The sequence below is a fragment of the Lissotriton vulgaris genome, chromosome 3_1 (assembly GCF_964263255.1).
Source record: "Lissotriton vulgaris chromosome 3_1, aLisVul1.2, whole genome shotgun sequence".
Taxonomy (NCBI): Eukaryota; Metazoa; Chordata; class Amphibia; order Caudata; family Salamandridae; genus Lissotriton; species Lissotriton vulgaris.
The window spans coordinates 1225447160-1225464814 of NC_141689.1; the positions used below are offsets into that span (position 1 = coordinate 1225447160).

General features: G+C 49.0%; 1 protein-coding gene across 1 annotated transcript in view; it reads right to left on the bottom strand.

Moving 5' to 3' along the window:
• Positions 1-17655, bottom strand: part of B4GALT1 (beta-1,4-galactosyltransferase 1) — a 503885-nt gene that overhangs the window by 297224 nt on the left and 189006 nt on the right. The window lies entirely within an intron of this gene.

Here is a 17655-nt window from a genome sequence, read left to right on the forward strand (position 1 = left end):
ATTCTGGATTCTGGGAGGAGCGGCCAATTAGTGGTGGCAAGATAGAATCCACCTCAATGTACTGTGGAAGAACTCTTTTTCCCTCTTCGAGTGTGTAGGATTTCAGCAGCAACTTAGAATCTCTAGCTTGATCTAGATCCTTTCAATTCCTGAAAGTCAGATCACTGACCTTCGAGGGGATAGGGCAGCTAACACTTCACATTTTGAACTTTTGGAAATAACCACTCGTTTTTTTACGCCGATGGAGGATCGGACCCAAAGTTCTCCCTAATGTAAAGGAGAAGCTGAGAAAGATCTTTTCTAGTAATGCACTTGCCCCCAGATCAAGAAGCCTCAGAGCCACCCTCACTGGGATTCAAGATCAATCTAAAATACCAGGACAACAACCCGAATGTCACAAACTCAAAGCAGCGAAGGAAATGCCTTGAACTTCACTACATCCAGAATCACCCCCAAAAATTGAAGTTTTTGTGAGGGAATGAGGTGAGACTTGCACTGATTTATGGTAAAACTCAACAATATTAGGAGTTCTGTCATCATTCAGAGGTGGTCTATGACTGACTATAGAAGTCTCACTTTCACCAGCCAGTCGTCAATGTACAGGAATACCGGAACAACTCATCTGCATAGATGGGCTGTGAACACAGGCATCACTTTCGCAAGCACCCTAGGGGTGGAGGTGAAGCCGAAGGGGAGTAGGCAAATTGAAAGTGTTCCTAGCCCACCTGGAATCATAGGCAGCATGGGTACATGAAAAGAGGCGTTCTGCAAGTCCAAGGAGACCATCCAGTCTCCCAGTCCAGAGCAGATAGGAACCGAGTCAATGTGAGCATTTTAAATTTGCTACTGAACGTGGAGTGTAAGTTAAAAGCGTCTTGAGGCGGAAAGCCGGGACTTTTAATCTGCTATTTTGCACACTGTACTAGCGATTTTAAAAACTTGGCGAAATTGTTTTTATATGTTTAAAATTGTTCGGCTGATTTAATAAGTCTGACAAAACCGAGAGCCCAATTTAGCGTTGCCACTCACCACGATGTGCCCTTGATGTTCCCCAGTGCAGCCGAGTAAACGCTGCCGGGGTCCCCGCCATCTTGGGTGAGGGCAGGAGCAGGGCGAGCAGGCGAGTGATCAGCCCCTCCCACCCTCCCGCCCCTCGCCACTACAAAAGATCCAGCGCGCATTCCCTCAGTGTTTGCTACTGAACGTGGAGTGTAAGTTAAAAGCGTCCTGAGGCGGAAAGCCGGGACTTTTAATCTGCTATTTTGTACACTGTACTAGCGATTTTAAAAAACTTGGCGAAATTGTTTTTATATGTTTAAAATTGTTCGGCTGATTTAATAAGTCTGACAAAACCGAGAGCCCAATTTAGCGTTGCCACTCACCACGATGTGCCACTGATGTTCCCCAGTGCAGCCGAGTAAACGCTGCCGGGGTCCCCGCCATCTTGGGTGAGGGCAGGAGCAGGGCGAGCAGGCGAGTGCTCAGCCCCTCCCACCCTCCCGCCCCTCGCCACTACAAAATGGAGCCACCACGCCGGAAGCGCAGCGGACGGGCGCAGCGGGCGCGTCGTCAGCCCGTCTGCGCCCGTCCGCGACAGACCGGGACCCGGGGCCACAATCCCTGTCCCACCCGCCAGCCACCCACGGCCTCTGAGCAAACGCTCCATCACCTACTCAGGGAGCGAGCTAAGAAAATTCAACACCGCTAACTCTCAGACCCAAGCATCATGTACACAACTGGAACCCTTAAACACCGTGGGACCAGTCAGCTGTCGGAACTGCCACTGGCTGAGCAACCCCTGGCACTGCCCCACCATTCCCGCTTCCCTTGAAGTGACTCTAAAATGTATCCACCTTAACGGAAGGTCCCTCCCCAAACATGCAATCGAAGTATGGGATATTCTAGAAAATGACCAACCAGACCTAGCCTTTCTCACAGAGACTTGGTTAGATACCCATAATACTCAGGATATTGCCACGGCCCTCCCAGACAACTACAAAATTCTCAACCTTAATAGGAAGAAAAAGAAGGGAGGGGGGGTAGCACTACTGTTTAAAGACTCATTTACTTGTAGACAGGAAATGATCACTCAGGTCGGTATCCACGAAGTTATGGCATTTTCCCTATCCACTAACTCCACCATCCTATTTTGTGGAGCCATCATCTATAACCCCCCGGGCTGCACCGCGGAATTCAACACTCATCTTTTAGCACAAGTCATGCCAATTTGTCTTCAGAACAAAAACATATTACTCCTAGGGGATTTTAATATCCACTATGATGATAGTAATAACACCCTTACTAAACAATTAACTGAAAATATGGAGATACTGCAGCTGTCTCAGCGAATTAAGCAACCAACCCACCGGGCCGGACATACCCTCGACCTGATTTTCTCCAATATTAACCCTATCTCCATCTCAGGGATAAGACCATTACCGTGGACAGACCACTTTATGGTTGAATTTGATATTCACCTACCGGTCAAAAATACCAGGCCTTCTCGTCAGTTAGCAACCCATAAACGAAGTTTTGCGAACTTCAAGGTTGAAACTTTTAAGAAACATTTTGTACATCCCCCTTCTGGAGTAACAAGTGTTGATGAAGCAACAGATAGACTTCAGGACCACATCGCAACGGCTCTAGAGCACTGTACTCGACAGTGCCGGAATCCTAAACCCAGGCGCACTATGTCTGAAAAGTGGTACGGCCAGGAACTAAAATCACTAAAAAGGAAATGCACTATGCTCGAACACAAATGGAGGCTAACGAGATCCCAAGAGACCAGGTCAATTTACAAAAAAGAACTGTCGCAATATACTAAAGCCATTAGAAAGGCAAAAAAAGGACTACTTTTCCAATAGAATTCTAGAGAAGAAAGACTCCTCCAAAGAGCTCTTTAAAATTGTCAAAGAGCTATGCTGCCCGCCCAGCTTATCATCTAATCTGGTTCCCTCGCAAATCAGCTGTGACAAAATGAACAACTTCTTTTGTGAAAAGATAGACAAGATCTATTCTTCCTTCCCCAATCCTGAGACGGGCCTCCCGGAGGAACACGAGCCACCCACCTCCCATGCCCACTGCACTAGCTTCGGCCCATTCTCCGAAGAGGAAGTAGGCAAAGCAATGCTCGAAATTAAATCCGGCTCCCCCTTGGACCCTTGCCCCCACCATATTTTCCGGCAACTCATTCCTCTGATTTGCCCTGCAGTAACCCAGGTGCTGAATCATTCACTAGAAACAGCAGAATTTCCATCCAGCTGGAAGAATGCCACAGTCACCCCCTTCTAAAAAAAAGCAGGTCTTGATATCAACAACCCGGCCAACTATAGACCCATCTCCCAACTTCCCTATCTGTCGAAAGTCCTAGAGAAACTGGTCAACAGGCAACTGGTCAGTTTTCTCGAAACAAACAACCTCCTAGACATTACACAAACAGGATTTAGGGCCAACAACAGCACTGAAACTACTCTCCTTGCTGTGCTTGACAACATCAGAATGCATGTGGACCAGGGGAAAACAGTTGCCCTAATCCTGTTAGACCTCTCGGCAGCATTCGACACTGTCCCCCACAATCTGCTCCTGGAAACCTTGGCATCCAGGGGCATCAGGGACAGAGCACTGGGATGGCTGCGGTCTTTCCTATCGGAAAGATCACAATCAGTGCACCTGGGCAATTTCTCATCCCCTCGCCGGACTATCAAATACGGGGTCCCGCAAGGGGCCTCGCTAAGCCCTACCATGTTTAATGTTTTCGTGTCTTCCCTCGCTGAAGTTGGCAGAAGATGGGGTGTTGAAATCTGTTCCTATGCTGATGACACCCAACTTACTGTAATTTTGGATGAGGAGGATAACCCCAAGGATAGGCTTATAAACTGTCTCTCTGATTTGGCTGACTGGATGCACAAGCACTATCTTAAGCTAAATGCAGACAAATCAGAGATACTGTTGTTCGGAGGCCATACTGAACTGTGGAACGACACCTGGTGGCCGGAAGCCCTGGGTGTCCCTCCTGCCCCGACATCAACAGCGAAGAACCTTGGAATAACTATTGACACCTCCCTCTCCATGAAAACTCATGTAGCCACTATATGCGGCAAAGGCTTTGCAACCCTGAAAATGCTCAAAAGAGTCTTTCCATGGGTTCCAATAGAGTGCAGAAGGATCCTAGTTCAGTCTCTCTTGATGAGTAGGCTGGACTATGGAAACTCCTTGTTCGTAGGCATGGCGGAGTACCTATTCACCAAACTTCAATTGGTGCAGAACGCAGCAGCCAAAGCCATCTGCATGAAAAGGAAATACGACTCGGCCTCAAACTGCCTGCGTGATCTGCACTGGCTGCCAATGAAGCAAAGAGCAACTTTTAAAATGTTATGCATCACTCATAGAGCACTGCATCAGACAGGACCTCTCATACTGAGAAACAGGATTCACTTCTACACTCCCACCAGAAACCTCCGCTCTCAACTTTCGGCGCTAGCTAGCATCCCCCGGGTTAAAAGAGCCAAGATGGGCGAACGAGCCTTTTCCCACGTCGCAGCAAGGAAGTGGAACGAACTGCCTGTGGCCCTCCGACTCACAGAATGCCACCTGGCATTTAGGAAAAAACTAAAAACTTTCCTGTTCCCCCACTTCGACTAAATCAAGCAACGATGCCCACTGCACCCGTACTTTAGCAAACTTAGCGCCGTGATATCCCTTTGGGATGATTGTTAGCGCTCTACAAGAAACCTAAATAAATAAATAAAAATATCTGCAGGTAGGCCCTCGGGGGTCAAAGTTCCGAAACAGGCCTGTCCTGTTTCATGGGCTAGGAGGTAGCATCAATAATTCCCCTAATCTCTCTGACTTTGGATCCCATTCATATAACTTAAACATTTTGGCTCGAGCCGAAGCATCAAAGCATCAAAGGAACACATTGTGCCGCTATGACGGACATCTACTTCCTGCAGTTTTAACGAATTTTAATCCAGTTGTCTTCAGTGATGACATTCTTCTCTAGCTAGCACAATGTGAAAGATATAGAGTCGGAAGGCCGACAAAGTTGGTAACAGATTTTCAGATCCACGTTGGAAGCCTTACAAAGAAGGGACGGAAGTCAGCATGTAAAGGTGGTACTTACATGCGACTCTGTTCCATGACTTCTGGAGCACTAAAGAGTCAGTGCAGACCAAATAATGCAACCATCATTTTTTAACTAGGTTCGCACTCCATAAAGTACAAGTACATACAAATCTTTCGGCACACGTGAGCACTGCTAAAAGATTCTTTGGAGCCAATCTGGGGGATATTCAAAAGTTGAGAAATCTGCAGTTAAAAATATCCATCATTACATATTAACGTGTGGTAACGTGACAAAGTATCATAAAAATACTGCCATAGAATGTGCTCCATGCGATGGGAAATCTCCACAGGATATAGTTAATTTTAGGATGTTTTGCCTATTTTATGATACCCCCCCATAAAATAATTTTTTATTCCTATTTTGAAAAAAGGCTAACTTTAGCCAAGTACGGCCTGCGTTTATTTATTTTTTACAAATGTTGACGGGTAATACTGTCTTTTATGTGCATAATTTTTTTTAATCCACGATCAGGCTTAGGGCAAGCTGTGACTAATTAGCCTGACTGCGGGTTCTGTGGAGGGGTTTGACGTGTACAGGAAGTGTGGCGCCTTAACTGGTAGCGGTGTGTGTTAGGTAAAAAACAACAATAAGGAAGACTGTGCAGCAAGGTCAGAGGAGACCCCGAAACCTCTGCAGAGAGTGGCCAGGGCCCACTCGGTAATTATGACAAGAATCCTGTGCACACGTTAAGCGAGGTGTATACATGCATCATGCTTAATCAAAAGAACACAATAGGTAGTAAATGAAACAAAGTGGACACGATAGAAAGTCCTTTGTTGAAAGGTAACTTCAAAAGCAAATGACCAGCCGACACGTGTTCCGTCAAGCGGGCAATGAGCCTGTGACTCTTCAGGGCTGGGGGTGAGATGAAAAACATAGTACAGTATTGAAAAATATGTACTTGGCGTATTGTCTGTGAAATGGTGCATAGCACAGAAGATCACCTTATGTGAGTGAAAACCCTTATGGATGTGAAATCGAGAAAAAAATAAATAAATTTTGCACGTTAGGTAGTGACATCACACATGAGATAGATGGAAACCAGGTGAGGAAATATACAAATATGGTTCCGTGAATACTGAGAAGAAACACAAGAAATCAAAAAACAACCAATATCAATAATCTAGAAGGACAGAGTCGGTACTCTGGCTAGGAACCCAAAAAAGAGGATAACGTGACGCGTGAAATGGTGAGAATTGGAATGGTAGGTAACAGTATCAACAGTAAGAATTATATAGGTTTAGAAAAAAAGACAACCATACAGTCTGGAAAATAAGTCTCATCGGTTATGCCGGCAACAAATGAAAAAATCAAAAAGACGTTCCATTCAAAAGAACAAGCAGATTGGCTAGTTAGACAGAGAAATTCAATCAACATTTCATTCATGGAGAAGGGTAAAAACCCGGACTATGAACAAAAAGCAAAACATTACCACTTCGTGAAAAAACAGTGTTAAAAAGGTCCAGGGGCAGTCAGAGACAGATATTTTCAGGTCATATAACTTAAATGACATGCAAAAAGAGTTAATGTTTAAGATAATAGAACGAAAGGTTCACATTCAAGTCAGGCTTAAGAAAGTCTAGATACCCAAACGATAAATTACATGCACAGGTAATCAATGGCCTCGATGAAAAACAAAAGTTGCTATGGTGTTGTTAAGACCAGTCTTAATCCAGAAATCAATGAGCGAAAAGTGATCACATGGTTTATGTAAAAAAGGTTTTAGAACGAATTGCGGCCACGAGGTGAGTAAAGAAAGAATGGTAAGGTTACCGTAGAAAAAGAAAAAAAGGGGGATGGGCGGGTGGGAGCATCCTGGCGCAGCAGCAAAGGTTTCGGCGTAAGAAATACCTGTAAGCACAAATGAGGTAACGGTCCTGTTGAAAGAAAAGAAAAGGCAGGGGGGGGCAGTAAGTAACAGGTGAAGGCAGGGAACCCACAAGAAAGTTAAGACGTGTGGGCATGAAAAGTTGACTCACTGTATAGCCGGTGATATTTCGGACCCGGCGTCTGGGGTCTGGGTTGAAAGAATCAGCGATAGTGAGTCACTGTGGACTCAGAGACGGGCGGGTACATCCGTCTCAAACCAGCTAATGCCTAGCAAAATAAAGACTAAACAAGGGCATGAGATTCCAGACTAGCCCTGCATAAGAGTCAAACAGGGGGGCGTAGTCAAGTACTGTTATCTGGGGGGACTCTTACCTGGGATATGGCAGCGGAGAGACGGGTCCTGTCTTCCTAAGGGGCTGGCAAGTGAGGGATGTGCCGGTACTCAGTAGTTATAATGGAAATGGGCGGGAAAACCTGGTGTCTAGTTAGAACGCTGGACCGCTAACCCGTGCAGGAACAGGAAGCGAGTAAATCGCCGGTATCATCGACATAAAAAAGGGGCCTAAATGTAGATCCCTTGAGACAGGGCAAATAGTCCGCTAACCTGCCTGAGTGTGGATGGACTGGAGAGAAGAGTTACTCCCGGGGATGGCAATGTTATCAAGGGTGCTGATAGCATTATAAAGGTATAAAGGAGAAAAAAAGTAATAAAAATGGATTAAGTGAAAGTAATGAGAAAGAATATTAATAGGCATAACCTTCTGTACAAATCATCAGACTATTCTTTGTAAAGCTCCATTTCTATTGTCAATCATGTACAAAGTCAAGCTACAAGCAGAGAGCAACATTGTGGAACACGAAATTTCAACAGCAGGAACTCAAAGTTACGTGTGTGTAAAAAGAAAAACAAAGTTGACACAAAATGTATGTGCGGCAACAGAAAGAGTAAATGCAAGGAAGCATATGATAACAGCACATAGAATCGGCATCATGTTCAGAATCAAACAATGTTCGCAAAGATTGGAAAATTCATACATTATGACATGGTGTCTGAAACGATAAGGATATGAGGCCATAAGCCCATGAGACGTCAAGCTTGACCCCTAATACTACCTCTGGCACTATGCACTTTATCTTGCTCCGCCCGCACAACCAACAATCTGATCACACGTATGGGTCTATTGTCTTCTCCAGAATGAATTATAAACTGGTACCATCACTGAGTTCGTGAAGTCTTGGTAATTACACATTTCTAATTTTTGTATATATTATGGTTAAACTGGGTATGTCCCTCGGTGGATTGCATGTTGTATTTTTTTTATCTCGTTTCTTTATGGATTAATTATTTAAAACCGAATAAAGTTTAAGTGAGATCGATCGAGCAATCGATAGATAGATGGATAGATCACATAGCTCAAAGGACTTAATCCAGTGCATGAACAAATCAGACTCAAGTGTTGTCGATCTGAAAAGCGAAAGAGGCTAACTCAGAGCAGGTAAACCTGCAGTTTTCTACTCATTTGAAAAACATTTACCTACAGTCTTACTGTGGCAGACACGTTGTCCTTGGTGCAAAGGTCAGCAGATTTAAATTCTATGCTGTCTGCCTGCTCTGAAATCAACGTGGGGGGGTCGTTTCCCTGGCAATTTAGTATGTAAATTGCAAGAGCAGTACGCGTCAAACGGGTATTTTCCGCTAGTTAACAAGTGTTGCAAGCCAGCTGTTTTAAAGCCTCGCATTTTTGCACTTCGCAGAGATTCTCAATCAATCTTTTACGCTGTGTGAGGTCATATTTGACACTCCTTTAAGTAATGTGTTGTTCTGTTCCTTCAGGCTGTAATTAATTCAGCCATGGCTCACATTGAAGCCCTGCGGATGGTGACATGACATACCTTATTAACTAAACTGCCTGCCAGCGAGCCTTCGCACACCAGAAGGGCGAAAAAGTGCCATGGATATGTATTTCAGCCCAGTGAAAGTAAACTCTTCTTGCCCGATGTTAAGAGCAGAGAGGGAAGACGGAAGCTACACGGGTCTGATGCACCCACGTGCACTCATTATGTCCCAAAGCCTCCAGACAGCCTTTAAAAAAATAACACACCGTGCTTAAAATATGCATCCCATCTCTCTCCCAGGTCATGTTAATAAAAAGACATTTCTAATCACCCAGGCAGTAGTTGTAAAAAGCACAATTTATTTAAATAAATGAACAATGATTAACCCTTTTACTGAAGTTGCTTTTCCACCCTTAGAGCTTTGTCTTTTTTGTTATGTTTGTTGGACGTCACACTTTAGCCTTTAGAAAAGTATCAAAGGGGGCGTGGCAAAGATGGCGACCAGGACGGACGTTGCCGAGTGAGGCTCCCGGCTCAAATCCCCATTCCTGACCTGAATTCGCCTGTACCCCTCACAGCAGCCCCCTAAAAATGAACGCTGGGGGCCCGAGACCTCCCGGGCCGGATTCAGCTGCTGCCGGCGGCTGCCGCTGTCCCGTAGCGTCCCTGAACACGCTCTCCTTCCCGGCGGAGGCCGGACCCGCCATCTTGTGGGAGGCAGCGCGGGGACACCGGCGAAGAGATCTGCGGCCCTTGCCTGCTGGAGAGCCTGAGCCCCGGTGAGAGACGAACCGAGGAGCGGCGTTGGGCTGCGGAAGTCGTCCCGACGCAGCCCACCACTGTGGGAGCGGCGGCGGACCGAGGCCGACACTGACGGACTGCCGCGTCACTCGAGCCCCCGGCTTGGAGGCCTGGTCCGAGGGCTTAGTCTGAGGCGGTGTCTCCCTCCCACACTGTCACTGCCCTAGCGGTCCGGGAGAAGGAGCGGATCTGCCGGCGGTGAGAAGCGGCACAGCGGCCCATGCCGAAACGCCGGTGAGTGCGCGCTCACCCGGAGAGGGGGTGGTGCCTTGCTGCCTGAAGGGCGGAATTGAGTCCCCGGCTTCTGGGCCTAGTGTTGCCGCCGGAATCGGACTGCAGGCGCAGTACACTAAGAGACTGTGACGACGACGGTGGGTACCGCCGAGGAATAGCATTGGGGAGCAGTCCTGCGAAGGTGGGCTGAGATCCAAGGCCTGGGCCCGGTGGCGGAGAACCAGGGATTGAACATACTTGCGGTGCCGGCTCATGGGGGACACGTGAGGGCCAACATCACAGACAGGCAGGCACCGGCTGCAGGGACGCCATTAAACGCCTATACTACTCGGCTGCTGCTACACACCTACATACTGGCTCTGCTCTCATTCCTGAGATAGCAGCTGGCGGCTCCCTGCGGCTGGTATCTCCACGCATCATGGCCACGGGCCACCGTAGGGCCGGCTGAACAATCACGGAGGTGCTGGGAAAAGGCGCCCCCAAGGGAGACAAAAGCCCTGCACACATGGGGACGCCAAGGACCGTCCCGGAATCGGACAACACGTACACCCCCATCACCAAATCCTTCTTGGAAACGCTCTTTAACACCTTGAGAGACGATTTCCAGATGTTGAAACAGGACATGGCGGGAGAGTTTAGAGAACTGCGCAGGGATGTGGACGGACTGGGAGAGCGGGTGGCGGCGGTGGAGGAGGCCGATCTCTCCAAAGGAGAAGAAATAGCGCAACTGCAGCAGGAGGTGGTGCGTCTCAAAGACCAGCAGATGGACCTGCAGGCCCACGCCGAAGACCTTGAAAACCAGTCTCGAAGAAACAACATAAGGGTCCGATGTGTGCCACTCAAAATGGAAGGGTCAGACGTTGCCCTCTTCTTTGCAGGGTTTATTCAGAGACATCTTGGGGGACGATGAAGGCCTGGTCATACGCATTGACAGAGCGCACAGGGTGGGTCTGGAGCGCCGCACTTCTGCTCCACCCCCGGACATCCTAGCATTCCTTCCGGACTTTCCGTTAAAAGAGCGTATTCTTCAGGAGGCCCGTAAGAAAAAGCCCCTCACCTTCCAAGGCCACTCCATATCGTTATTGTTATACCAGGACCTCTCAGCCCTCACCCTGCAGAAGAGGAAATCCTTCAAACCGGTCACATCGTTCCTGCGAGAAAAGGGTGTTCTATATTCGTGGGGCCATCCCTTTCGCATAATCTTTAAATGGAATGGATCCCTACATCAGCTCCGATCCTTGCAGGACACATGAACACTCCTGGGAATAGATCTCGACGAGTCCTCGGGGGCGATGACAGGACCGGCTACCTCTCCGGGAGGGAGGGGAGGGGGACCAAAGTTGGGGTGGGGAGCGGGTTCTAGACAGGGATGTTTGGGATGGGACTTGGTTTGGGAGGGGTTTGGGGATCACGGGAGGGAAGGGTTTGGGGGGTACGGGAGGGACCGAGGGTGGGTTCCAGTGTGCCATACAGGTTTCTTCAATGACAGACTAGTTATATCTCCAATCTCGCGCTATACCACACACTCACCTTCTCATGGCTGACACCAAGCTGAAAGTATTAACTCTCAATGTGAAGGGGCTGAACAACCCCATCAAAAGAAGGGCGGTTATATCCTACCTTGAACACTCTGGTGCTGATGTCTGCTTATTACAGGAGACTCATCTCCTGCCCAAAGACTGGCATAGAATGCGATCCCGTGCCTTCCCACAACAGTGTTTTTTCCTCTCTCCCCACGAAGAAGGCAAGAGTGGCAATTCTGATATCGAAACACTTTAAAGGAAAGGTAGGGGACAAAATTGGGGACATTAAGGGCCGCCTCCTGGCATACACATTCCGGATTGGCAACACACACCTCACGATTGGTTCTATCTACGCCCCGAATACGGGTAAGGAGACATTTCTAAAGAGCGCAGTCTCTGAGTCACTTCAATCCTCTGCTTCTCTTTTACTTCTGGGCGGGGATCTTAACATAGTCATGGATACCCACACAGATAGGTCGGGACGCAGATATGGGGATACTGGGGCGATTTCGACAACTGGGCTCGAATGGCTAAAGGAGAGGGGTATGGTGGACTTCTGGAGAGACGCTCACCCACAAGCATCACAATTCACATTTTACTCACACGTACATCACACGTATGCCAGGCTCGATTACTTATTGGGTTCCTCGGAATTGCTTGCAACTCTAGATGAGATCAATATAATACCCGCGGCCATTTCGGATCATGATGCGGTGGAGATGTTGATCAAGATCCGAGCACCCCCTCACCCTCAAGGCTCGTGGCGCTTGCGCGAAACCCTACTGCAGCGACCAGAGGTTACTAAAAGGATCAGCGACAGCATTAATGACTATCTAGCTACCAACGACACGCCGGGGATACCTGTGACAGCTCTGTGGGGGGCTCTTAAGTCTGTTGTCCGGGGCGAACTTCTTGCCATAGCTGCCGCTGAGGCTAAAGACCGCAAAGCGAAACGAGATGGTCTCACCGCACAGGTCTCGGAACTGGAAAGAGTACACAGTCGCACCTGCGCTCCCCGTGTGTGGAGACCGTTAAAAGCGGCCAGAGCCCAACTAGCCAGCCTGGATACGGACAGGGCCACAATTCGCCGCCCTCCGCCTTCGACATACCTATTATGTTGGTGGTAACAAAACAGGTAGTTTGCTGGCTAGCGCCTTGAAGACCAAGACCCAGCGCTCCAAGATCACTGACCTCATAGACGATACTGGTGCGGTTCTCACGGAGGACACCCAGGTAGCCGAGTCGTTCCGATCTTACTATGCCTCGCTGTACGGGGCTGAGGTGACGTCCCCAGAGAATATCGAGACGTACCTGGACACAACGGCGGTCACCGAATTCTCCCAGGCAAACATAGATGCCTTGGAAGCCCCCATTCACCAGGACGAGGTGTTGGCGGCCATATCCCGGCTACGCCCGCTTAAATCCCCGGGGCCAGGCGCCTTCTCGGGAGGATTTTACAAGACCTTTAGTCCACAGGTGGCTCCGGAGCTTACCCGCCTCTTTAATTCCTTTGAGGGGCCGGGCTCCATCCCCCCGGATATGTTGGCTGCTGAGGTGGTAGTATTGCCCAAACTGGGTAAGAAACCCACGCATTGCTCTGCCTTCCGCCCTATTTCATTACTGAACCTCGACCTGAAGCTCTTCACTGGTATTCTTGCTGCGCGTCTTGGCCCCTGCTTGTCGGGGACTTTGGAACCAGACCAATCGGGCTTTGTGTCCAATCGACAATGTAGTGACAACACCAAAAGGGGGGAACATCACTTACAACGCATTTTTTACAACGCACTACCATTACATCGCAACCATTACATCGCATACCATTACAACGCATTGCGCTGGGGGGCGCTCTAAGATAGGGAATATATTTAATTTACTATCCAACACCTTCCCTGCTATCCACGGGGACTGGAGTTGGAATAGTAAATTAAATAATTCACTATCCAGCGCCTCAAAGCATTATGCGTTGTAATGGACTGCGTGGTAAAAACCGCGTTGTAAAGGCATGCGATGTAAAAGCATGCGTTGTAGTGACACCAATCCCCAAAAGGATACTGCACTTGATTGACAAGGCCCACTTTCAATCCTCGGACTCCGCGCTACTTAGTATTGATGCTGAAAAAGCGTTTGACCGCGTGTAATGGCCTTACTTACGAGTCCTAAAGCACTTCGGGTTAGGGGACAGATTTCAAGCTTGGATTGCTAGTTGTTATTGCCATCCCCAGGCCAAAGTACGACTAGGCGGCTTACGCTGAGACCCATTTGAGATCCAGCGCGGCACCAGACAGGGGTGCCCTCTTTCCCCCCTTCTGTTTGCCCTTTACATAGAACCTCTGGCACAGAAGGTTCGGGATAACCCCGACATTCAAGGCATCACCTTTGGCCACAAGCCCCACACGATCAGCCTCTACGCTGATGACGTCATAGCAGCCCTTGACCACCCTGCCCGCTCTTACACCACCATTATGGAGGAACTTGACAAATTTGGTTCCATTTCGGGATTTTGCATCTACAGAGGGAAATCCCCGATATTACCGCTGGGAAAGAACGCGCAGTACAATGACCCCGCCATTGCCGGGGGAAGTGGTCTTCAGCTCTCCACAAATATCCCATACCTGGGAATCACCCTTACCTCCTCGACAGACTCAACTGTCCTTACTAATTACAAATCCTTGACAACCGAGATCTGGACGGATCTCGCACGCTGGTTGAAACAACCTCTCTCTCTTTTAGGGAGGGTTGCGGCTGTGAAAATGTCCATTCTGCCTAGTATTCTCTATCTTTTTCAGACCCTCCCGGTCATGCCCCCTGTGGGCACTTTATAGGACCTACAGGCTGATCTCCACAACTTCATCTGGAAAGGTCACCGCAAACGTATCTATAAACAGCTAGCATTTAGGAGTATGGATGAGGGGGGCCTTGGCATCCCGAATCTGCTGCAATATTTTCAAGCCTCTCAGCTCCGCTATTTGGTGGAGTGGTACAGGCCGGAATCGGAGAAAAGATGGCTCTTCCAGGATAGGGCCATGGCTCAAACCCCACTTTGGAGGATCCCATTCCTTACCAAACAACACCGGCCACGTTACCTATTGAAATCCCCTATTACCCGCACGACTTTGAAGGTCTGGGATAGTGTTGCCCTCAAGAGGGAACTGACGACCTTCCCGTCCCCATTCACTCCCATATTAGACAACCCGGAATTTCCTCCGGGCAATGATCCACGTGCGTTCTCACAATGGCGCGGTACCGAGTTTCGCTGCGGCGGAGATCTTTTTGACACAGAGGGCTTTCTCCCCCTTTCCGAAATTAAACAAGGATACGGAATAGACAACCCCCACATCTTCCAATACTTTCAACTTCGACACTGGCTCAACAACCCTCCCACTGTTACACTGGTAGGGCGCCCAAAGACGACCTTCGAGAAGTGGCTAATCACTAAGGACACAGACAAACATCTCATCTCAGAAATTTACAAGATGCTTACACCACCACCTAGTCCAGATAAGACACCGGGTCAGAGGCGCTGGGAGGCTGAGCTAGGGAGGATGCTGACTCCTAGAGAGTGGAGGGATGTGTATTACAGAGCCTGTAGGAGAGTAGGGTCTGCTATCCTATGGTCACCCCAATTTTTGCTTTTTGCTTCACTGGTTTTCGACTTACTGAGGCTGTGGGCCTGCTAATCAGACCCCCAGCCTGCTGTTCTCTCTCTAAATTTATAATACATGTGCTATAGGTACATACCACAATTGGAAATGGACTCCTTGTCAGCCCCTGTACCATGCACTATAGGTGCTCAGGGCATAGGTGCCACCAAGGCCTACCAGGGGCTGAAGCATAGCTTTTGCCACCCCTGGCTGTTTCTTAAATTGACACAACTGGCTGATCACTCAGCTGGGGCAAGTGAGTGTAATCACTCCTTGCTTAGATATAGTATACCTATATCTAAACCTATATCTGGACACATATATAGCCTGTAAGCCACTCCTATGGAAGGCCTCATCAATCCTGGAGGCAGAGTGCGTGGTTTTATGTGAGATGGAGCTCTGGCATGAGCTGAGCCTGTCTGCAGCTGTCTGGAACAACTCCCTAAGCTGATCCGGGACAATGCCATACCATATACTCTTAAGCGCCTTATAATCCTCGCGGTTATATAGCAACTTTGGTTTGGCTTTATCAAAACATGTCGTGTAAGGTGTCATACGAATTGGAATACTACCCCCTCGCCAGTTCTGGCGACGGGGGTAGCATTCCACCCTTCTAGAGGGAGAAGACATGTTACTTTACTGAAACGCGGTTGATTTAAAATGAGCCTCAGATCCACAAAATGGATGCCCCTGCCACAGACACGGGTCTGGCCTCCTGCTGCTGACCGAAACTCGGCAGAGGAGGCCTGGACAAAGAGTTTCCTGTCACAGGGCGGTGTCAAACCACCCCAGACAGGAGATAGTGGATTGGAGTAGGGAGGTTTCAAAGAAACCAGACACTGCCTGGGGAGCACAAGGCTGCCCCTTGCATAATCCGGCCAAACCGGTTCTGGGGCCTCCCAGCCCCTGTCCCAGCGCGGCCAGGATCAAAGGAGAGGGGTGTAACCACCCCCTTCCTGGGTCCCACCCATAGGAGGGGACCTAGCAGGATGTCCAACCCCCCAGATTCGAATAAGAGGGGGAGCAGTCCCAATGCAACTCAGATCATCCTGAAGAAACATAAGAAACGAATTCTGGACCCTTCGACTTTCTACACGACGTGAGAAGACTGAAGAATCTCCCTTGTGGTCAAGGAGTGACCACCCTGTGCAAACAGGCACCATCCAGCCCTCGACCCTTGCTTTGTTGCAGTTCCCGCCGGAACTCGAGCGACAGAGATCGACGAGATCAAGCTTGCCTGCCTTCTACCTGCCCGATCCACAGTCCCTGCAGAGCTGAGACCCGTGGAGGCGACCGGAAGCGTGGGGCATGCCATCTTGAAAAGGCCACGAGACGCTGACCGTGCAGCCCACGAGTGACCCTCGAAGCTGTGCACCGGGGTTTGAGAAGCCCCAGCCCCGAGCTCCACTTGCACCAAAGCTCACCCCTCCACACTCGACGAGTGCTGCGTGGGGCCCTTCTGCTTGTGTGGGCTCGACGCATTGGCCCGGTCACTTGCCAGCTGGCTTGTGGCCCCTGTGCCGACAAAACTTGAAATACGACTCGCTTTTCTGGTTGCTCCAGATCTGCACCAGCTCCTGTGAAAAGGAGCCCCCACTCTGACCCTCCTGGTTCGAGTGATAAGCAATCTCCCGGTTCCGCGTGGATTGCTTTTGCCAAGTGCTGTTTGCTGCAATCTTGAAGCCGACGGTGCTGACGGCGAGAGCCTACGTGGGACAGATCGTGACCTGCTCCTGGACGTCGCAGATGCCCCAGAGCCCACGTGACAGCGGAGAGAAGCCTATCGACAACCGCCTGACTGCGCCCGACATTGCCTGGTTCCGTCCTGGTTCCACCCTGGTCACTGCTGAGTGACCCAGACTCTGTCCCCTCTGCTTTCAGGTACTTTTCTACTTCGATCCACCCTTGGATCGCACCGGACACTTCTGCTTCACAGCGCCTGCAGCTGCAACAGCTTCAAGCACCAAGAACCTGCGTGACAGAACCCGACTCCACTTCAACCCTGTGCACCCACGGCCTGTGGGTGAGGTAACATTGCAACGCCGGTGTTCCCACACTGGTACACACCTCTAGGGTCTGTGTCTAAAGTTTTGTGTTCCTAGGTTCAGCGGAAGTATCTTTTAATTCACTTTAACTAACTTTTACGCACCATTGACAGTGCATTGGTGCGCGCCGCACTTTCCGTGCTGCACCCGTCTCCTGTGGGCTACTCCCGACTTCATCATTGCTAGTCCTGACTGCTCCCAGCGAATCTCTAGGCCCTAGGCCTAACCATTGTTCGATAAGTGTTACTTATACCACTTTTTTAGCATATGTCTGAGTGGCCACCCGCCCTCATCCATAATTGTGCAACTTTATATGTTTTACTGTGCTTTTGATTTAACGCTTGTGCCCCTTTCCTCATAAAGAGTACTGGGGAGTAATTTAGAAATAAATACATATATTCTTATAATATATACTTGTGTGGTGTCCTTTCATTTGATTACAGGATTGTATGTGGTAAAACAGCTCGCTTAACACGACCTCTTAAGTTAAGCCTTTAAGGCTGCTTAGTCCATGCTACCACTAGGATAGCTTGTCTAACAAGGTTGACTTACAACCAGACATCTTTGGGGTTTGTTTGGACTGATACCCAGTGGTTCCAGAATTGGAAACACTACATATC